Genomic DNA, 8,587 nt, shown 5'->3' on the forward strand with positions numbered 1-8,587 from the left:
GTACTTCCCCTTATGTATAAGTCTTGCTGACCACCAAGGAATGAAGAGTGTTTGGCAAATGAAGTTCTTTAGTTGTGTAGGAATGATAACTGTAAGGAAGGTTTTCATCTTCAGTCAGCTCCTTTTCTTCTCCAGGCCATGGTGTTCCAAAATAGGAAGAGATTTTTTGTTGTTGTTGTTGTTGTTGCCCTAAATTGTGTGGTTAACCACTGTGGTGGCTTCAAAGGGAATGCAAAGCAATCTGGAGAAGTAAATCATGTCATTATTTGCAAGTCAACCGTGGTTTCCCTTAGGAGAGGTTCTAGCCACAGCTGTGCACAGTGCAGAGCAGCAGCATGGGTATCCCCTGGGGTAGCTCGTGCTCTGTCCAGTGTTCCTCCAACTCTTGAAGTTTTGCTGGGAACTCTTCTCACAGAAGAATTAAAGATAACAAACTAAACATCTGAATGCTGGGCAAATGATACTTGGGTGAAGGCAGTTTTGCGGGCAATAACCAGGGGTGTTTACTGGCTGTTGCATTCTGCACAGCTCTTATGGCAGTAGGGAGGAGTGGGTCTCAAAGACAGACTGATAGTATTTGGGCTATTACTGATCTCCAGTGCTTTCAGGAGCTTGATTTTGAAGAAAAAAAATGTGTGAATATACTTGTATGTTTTAAGTCCTATGGTGTAATGCTATCAGCATACCTAAAGAGTCCCACATCCTTCAGGCATAAGTTTTGGTTAAGTTATGAAAATTGTGTTATTTGTTTTTACTCCCCATATTGTATACTTAGTACTGTGTCTTTCCTGAGCTTTTTATTTATGTTAACACTCTTATCTCTTTGATTTCTTTAGTCTTTCTGCTTCTTCTGAAAGGCAGTGCATAAATCTTTCTGCCCAGAAAGAACTGTAGTCAAAAGTCCAATATGTAGAAGGAATAAAAATATGAAGGAAGACTACACAACAAACCCTTCCCTTTATCAAAGTATAGAAATACCTAGCTTAAAGTACAGTGGTCAATGAATAGATAGCTTACTTTTCAGACAACTCTTACATTTGATAAATGGAATGAAAAGTGTTAGAAGTACACAAAGAACACTCTTAAAAAGACAAATATATATTTTTAATTTTTTTTTCTAATTTTTAGAATGAGTGCAAACCAAAAGGTACAAACTCAAATAGCACCTTCAAACTTGGATCTAAAGATACTCTGAACACGAGAGGCCAGATCTGACTGACTGATTTGCCTCTTAAACTTTGAAGTAAGGTAAGGTCAGAAGCAAGCAGGGGACATCTGCTTTGTCCTGCAGATGTGAAACTTCACATTTTCAAGAACCTGTGCTTGGACCCAGCAGGAGTACCAAGAGGCTGAAAGCTGGTGGTTGTTGCCCAGAAACTTTGCTCATGAATCATCTTTGTGAACTGAAGATAGCTTAAAGCCTGCAGAACGAGAGTTCACATCTGTTCCCAACCAACTGTAGTCACAATAACGTTATTCCTTTTCTACTTCAGTTTTTATCAAGTAGCTAAAAAAAGCTACTGGTCTGTGCTGAGAGGTAGAATGATCTCCAGGGCAGTGAAGCAGACTGGAAACGATCTGTTCAGTGGTTTCAGGCAAATGCTAGACCTTTCTGAGATTTCTCTGATCATGTTACTGTATTTTAAAAAAAACTGTGGCTCAGTCCTAATCTTCCCTGGAAATATCTAGTTGAACTTTTCATAACAGGGAGCTATGACATAGCGGAGTACGTGAAAAGGATAAATTTTGATTTCTGGAGAATCTTGGCAGACAGAAGCAGAATTTGTCTTTCTGCCAACGAAAGCAAGTGTTGGGCAATGAAGTTCTGAAAGTAGGGTCAGATGAAGTAAGCTTCAGTGAGTAAAGCTAACTGAATATTGCAAGAACATAAGAAATGTCCTACTGAGTCAAACCAATGAGACCAGAACTGCAGCACACACAACACAGGCGTGCCATGGTTTACAGTGGCAGAATGGCACCTGCTGCATTGTTCTTGATATCCTTCCTAGTGATGCCTGGTGTTTTGTAGGCTGCACAACGCTGCAAGGATTTTGGGGAACTGCCTGCGATTTCCTGTCTGACATCCTGTGTAGAACAGGACATCAAATGTAAATCAGTCTTCTGTAAAGCAAATAACTTGCGTCTGACCAGTCTGTGTTACCCAAAAAGCATCCAGTCTCGTTTTGGAGGTGTCAAGACTTGAAGAATCCACTGCCTCTTTGGTATTTGACCAAATATTTAATTATCCTGATAGCTTTTAAAAAACCATAATTTCTTATATAAATTTATTTGTCTCATGTCTCCAACTTTGTTTCCTTATTTTATTTCCTCTATTAATCTATTTGCAAATGCTGTTTTCTTTATATGAAGTTTATGAATAATGAACTGATGCGGTTATTGGAAGTTTTTCATTATCTTTATCCTCAGCGAGTCCTGATCTCTGTGGATTCCTCTAATTTAGTAATTTTTCTTACCCATTTGTTATTGTATTCACAATATACAGCAATTTCTGTTAATGTTTTAAACTGTAGCTTACTGGCTTAGAAACTTTCAAAAATTATATGTAGTTTTCGACTCCCTCTGGTGGTCTGACAGCGTAGATGGCAAGTTGTTTAACTGCTAATAGAGTAACAAGGAAAATGTTTAAATACAGTATGACACTGTAGATTCTTCAAATTTAACCATCTTTTTTTTTTGTCCCAGATGCATTTAAATAGCAATGGAGAAAATACTGATGTTTATTAATAATTAAAATATTTGTTATTGCCAATGAGTAGCTAGGAACATTGCACAAAAGTGTAAATTCAAAGCTTTAATGTAACAATTGATTTAAAGGGATTGAACCTCGGAACAGAAGAAGAGATGTAACTCAACTGCTGCAGTCTGCTGTATCGGGAAATTCAACATGAGAAACACTTGATCTTCATCTTTCCTGAAGTGGTCACAGAAGTGCAGTTTGAAGCAGCAATTACGTGAACACAGCAATTCCTGTGTAGACAAACTGATCTGGGAATAAAACAGAAGTATGATTTTTAACCAAGGATGTAATGCGCTCAAAGAATTGTACTACAGAGAGAAGACCTGCCACTATTTCTTTGCTACCTAAAGAGACTTCATTCAGATTTAAGAAGAGGTTCATATTCACGAAGATCTAATCTATTCTAATCTAGTAATTTCCTGGCATGTAATACATATCTTATTTTTACCTTTAAGAAATAGTTAAAAATGTTACATGGCTTATTTTCTGTGCTGGGTAGAAAAAAATGAACTGAAAAGCAGTGTAAGAAGCTTGCTTCTTTCTAAAAATATGTAATTATTACTTTTCAAAAATCCAGAATAGTTCTCTTCTTGACACCTTTTGCATAAATGAGTCAAAAGAAGAGGGAAATGTCTTTGTCACTGAGGTTCAACTTGTCTAGGAATATTTTTTTTAGTTCAATGAAGAGATTAAGCTCCAATCTGGATGACATCTAGAATTTAGCTGAAGTGTGTTTATCAGTTTTGTTATTGCACAAGACAGCGTAGAAACCCTCTTTACCTCCTGCTCTGTGATGGGAAACCCACAGTTAGACCTTCCCTTAGCTTTTCCCTGAACTTAGACGTAGCCAAAGCATTTATCTGAAATCCTTAGACCTTTGAACAAGGCTGTAAAGTTTTACATCAGCACAATACATGTGAGAAACAGCAAACTATGATATTTTTGTTCCCATTTTGCTTCCTGTTACTACATGAAAATATAGGATAGACACTTTACTGGCAGTATAGCTTTGTAAATATACAGCTGTGGCATGTGTAGCAATTCAGATATAAATACCCGCATCTCTTCAACCTATAAACATCAGTGAAGTGCTGTTTTCAATTCTGGGGAGAGACTTTTTTTCGATGTGTAAATATATGCATTCATGATGCAGAGGGCATTTTTATAAACAGTATGACAGGTTTAAAATGCAGTATGAAACATTGGGCTGAAACAGTATGATTTCATTATATGTTGCTAATTGAGTGATACTCTTGGTTGCACTTTAATTGGTAATGCCTGCTCCCAGTTCCCATTTAGCATAGATGGGCTTGGAAAGGGTCTCTTTCTGGAGTCTGACTTTGTTTTTTGCAGTACAATGAGTAATTAAACTTCAGATTCAGCCTACCGATAGCAATGACTCTTAGCGCTGCCATTTATTAAAGGCTAAGAATTAACACTAAGGGATTTCATACAACGGTGAAAAATAAGTATTTGCCTGATTTGTACAGGCATAAATTCCTTTTTAAGTATCAATTTTATTGCCTGTTGTTTGAGAAGTGCAGTATGAATTGAATCAGCTTGAAAACAACAAACTACAAAATCAAAAGTCCATTGTGAGGGTAAAAAAAAAAGCTTTCCAGGTTCTTGGGTTTTCCTAAATTGTTTTATGTATATTTTTAACTTGGAGTACAGAAAAATGTACATTCACAGATGTAACTATTTTAGCTTTAAGAAAAGAAACTCACCTAAGTACAAAAACTTGAAATGTTGAAATATTTTGATAAACCATATTTCACATCTTATATGTGACTGTATTCTTTGTTATCAGGTGGGGTTGGCAGGTTTTATGATGTGCATGTCATTAAACTGTTGATGTTACAGACATTGTGTGATCTCACGTTACTTCCCTTTGCAAAAAAAAAAAATATGCATTTTGATATTTCCAAAGAGGAACAAAGTGTCACTGTGAAATCACTTTCTCTAGCAATTTTGATATGGGCTGTTCTAAATTTCATAGAGATTACTGGCTTCATTAGGAATGAAGAACTCTGCAGTTACCTTGTTTCACTACCAGTGTTATGCTAAGTGAAAAAAGACTTAGCTTCTAGTAAAATTTTTGCTTCTATAGTGCTTCTGAGTTATGCTCTTCACTGCAGAGAAATTCTCACATTAACGCATTTTGGCCTGAATATTTTTGCATTTCACATTTGAGGAAACAGCAGACGGTAGTAGGAATTGAATATTATTTCTTTAAATACAAATAATATTTGAATTGTATCTCTGATCACCTGCAATAGAATACATTTAACATCTTAATAGAGATTAAAATACTGATTTGAATGGAAAGATAAGAAATTGAGAAAACACAGATTTGTGCTAATGAAAAGCTTCTTTTTGAATATTGACCTTTTAATTGTATTTTACACTTCATGGAGATAAAATGAGGACTTCTGTGCTATCTTCTGCAACTGTATTTCCCTCGAAATTGTTGCTTTCTGTGATGTAATTTCTGTAGTTTTAGTCTATAGTTTTATTAATCAGCACTTGTATTAGCAGCTTCAGACAAACTACTTGGTAAAAAAACAAACAAGCAAACAGTACCCCACTGGTCAGTATGCCAGACTACAACCAGAGTAGTAGGTAAACTGCGCATTAAACACTTTGTGAATAGTGAAACAACACTTGCCATTAAGCACTGAAAGCCTTTGACATAAACTAGATGTTAAGCTTAGATTGGCCTCTTCTCTCAAGGGCCTCCATAGCAGTGAGCTGACTTCAGCAACGCCGTCATGAATATATTGTTTATTTTATTATTTTTTTTAAATAAAGGAAAGCAAGAATAAAGGTGAGGAAGGTTCCTCCCTTGCCACTTCAGCAGTGAATGGTATTTGCCTAAGAAGCCAGAAACTCAGTCTGGAATAAAACCCAGTGATCTTGTAAGTTTGCTTGCATTTCTTTTTGCTCATGTGAGTTCCTTGCATCCTATTTGAATGTTACCTTTAAAAATGCAAGTACTCTTTGAATTGGTTTTTCTGACTCCTTGTTACAGAATGGTAAATATCTTAGTAGAGATTAAAATGTTACTTTAAGTCAGTTTATATTCTCTATCACTGTTAACTTTTTACCAGTGTAAATGCCCATTACTTCTGTTTCTCATAGTTCTGTATGGAGCACTAGTGCAGAAAACTTCTTTACCAGGTTTATTTTCAGGTTACCAGAAGTATCAGAGTACCATATTGGTGCGTTCCTGTGTATTGAAAGTTCCTGTTTCTTCATACCAAGGTCCTGAAATTGCACTGAACAATCTGTTGTTTTCCCATGAGACTGGGAGAGGTGGCATAGGGCAAAATGGTTGACGAATACATCTTAGTTACTTTTCCTGTGTTTTAATTTTCCATTGTTTTCAGAAACCAGGTACTTCTCTCTATTTTCTCAGCCGTCAGCTACCTCGCCTCACAAGCAGACTTCCTATGTCTAGAAAAGAGCACGTGTGCTTCAGTCTGTGCTAACAGTTTGCTAAATGGGCCATTTCCAGAAACACTTCGTGTTTCAGTTTAAAAAATTAAGTGGCAATTGACAAAATATGCAGGATCAGACTTGTTTTCTATATCACTTTTATGCTCTTCATTTCAGATCCATTATCGTATACAATTATGAGTCACTTACAATGAAATCTTCCCAGAGCAGTCTTGGGTATATGGACGTTTCATTAGTGTTAAAGCAAATTTCCAAACATTTCCAATGCATTTCAAAATATACTAATTCATTTTGCATAGATGTCTCACTTCATAAATAGTAGCAGTTGAGATAATAAGCCTGATGAACTGATATGTAAATATTTTAGTACTATTATTTTTCTGGTAGCTTTTACTGCAATGATGTGAACAGTGCTAACAAAATGTGTTAAAATTGTTGTAAATATGAATAATCTTCATAGGCAAATTAACTCTTTTCAAAAGTTGAAGTTTTAGTTTTCATAGTCTTATGTGTAAAAAAAACCTAGTAGTTATGATATAAAAGACTTGGAATTATCACTTCTTTCCTGCCTCATTTTTAATTTAATCATCTTCTCTCTCCAGTAAAACACCATGCTATAATCAGTTTCATGCTCTCTGGATTTTCTGAAACCTCACATAAGCAATAAATGCTTGATCTCATATTTCTCCTTTTGCTTTTGTTACAGTATTAAATCTTCTTTCCACTCTTGGTACTCAGTTGTATTTCTTAAACATTATTATGTTTGACTGCTACTGTTTCTGTTTCACTTTTTAAAGTCTGAAGTATACTTTGCTTGAAGTTCAACTGGAACCTGAAAGTGCTGTAACAGCACCCTGATGAAAAGGCAGGTTACAATATCTGAATTATGTGCTATTTTGCTTTCAGTAGCACTGGGAATGAAAAGTAAATTAGTTGAATCACTGAGAAAGACATCTGCTCCTGTCAGAGAGTTGCAATAACTGTAATAGTATCAGGATAGAAGCAAGACAAGGTTTGTAGGAAGTGGATATGTATTACGTGGAGGATACAACTGGGAAACGCACGGGCAAGCTTTTAGTCATACAAGCCTGGGTCTGTTCCTGAAAAATTAATGATTCAATGGCAATTGTGGATTTCCCCTCTAAAAAGATGCATGCTTTTTCTCATCTTTTAGTTGATGGTCAAAATAAAGTGGAACTCCAGAAAGCACCTGTCCCTAGCATATGTGACATACACACACACACAAGCTAGAAAATGGTTTAGAAATTCTGTTATGTGAATAATGACTTTAGCAATGCACACAGGTATGTCATATTTAACCAATCTATTTATGCAACTGCATATAAAGGTGGTGGGTGATAGTATTGTTCTCCAAGGGTTTGAAGATCATAATTCATAGAGTTTGGGGAATAAGATGTATTGTTCTTAACAGTTATGAAACGATGATTGACTTGTGTCAGGCTGGTAATGATACGTTTGCCCACATTTGACTTCTGACTAAAATGTGCTGGATCCAGGGTGCAATGCATGTAACGGCAATAACAATGTCCATCCTGTATTTTGAATCTTCCAACCAAGCATGTGGAGCAAGACATTTAAGTTACTTAAATTCACATAGATTACACTGCATGTCTGCAAGATCTGTTCTTTCTGGCAATAGGCTGTATCCTTATTTTGGGAAAAGCAAATAGTTTGTGAGATTTATCTTCAATGCAGTCTTGGTCTTTTTGTTACATTTTTTCAGTGAAAAGCCATGGCAGTTGTTTTCTGAGGTCTATCTCAGTCTGTGGAACTGGCGTATCACATATGTGTCACATAGCATTTGACAAAGATACGTGGTATTTATTGCAATTGTTTCAGCTAGTAAATACTGGAAGAGCATTTATTTTCACAAAGCGTAGGGAATAATCTATGTACAGTTCAGGTCTTTGCCACACAGGTGCTGCTCTACCCTCTGCTGTTTAAGGAGTGAGTGGGCCACACTGAGAGCCACCTTTCTGTGGGACAAGGTGAGACAGCTTAGATCAGCTAAATGAGGCTGCAGAGAACGTGTAGTGTGAGGTATGTGGATGGAGAACACAAAAAGAGGAATGCCTTTAAATGGATTAAACACTCTAGAGCCAGTGTGGATGAGAGGTTTCAAAGCTGGGGAAGAGGCGACTATTAATGGGCAAGAATGAACTGCGTGTTACATGATGTGTCAGTGGAAAAGTATTGCAGACAGGGTAATGGTGTTATGTTCTTCATTAGCCTTGGCAAGCATGAGATTACATTAATTTTCCTTCGCTTTTTCCCATGTGTAATTGGACAAATTGTTTTAAAGAAGCAGTTCCTGCCGGTGGCCGCAGGAGCCCGGCTGTAGCGGCCCTG

This window comes from Mesitornis unicolor, unplaced genomic scaffold (genome assembly GCF_000695765.1).
Source record: "Mesitornis unicolor isolate BGI_N332 unplaced genomic scaffold, ASM69576v1 Scaffold44215, whole genome shotgun sequence".
Taxonomy (NCBI): domain Eukaryota; kingdom Metazoa; phylum Chordata; class Aves; order Mesitornithiformes; family Mesitornithidae; genus Mesitornis; species Mesitornis unicolor.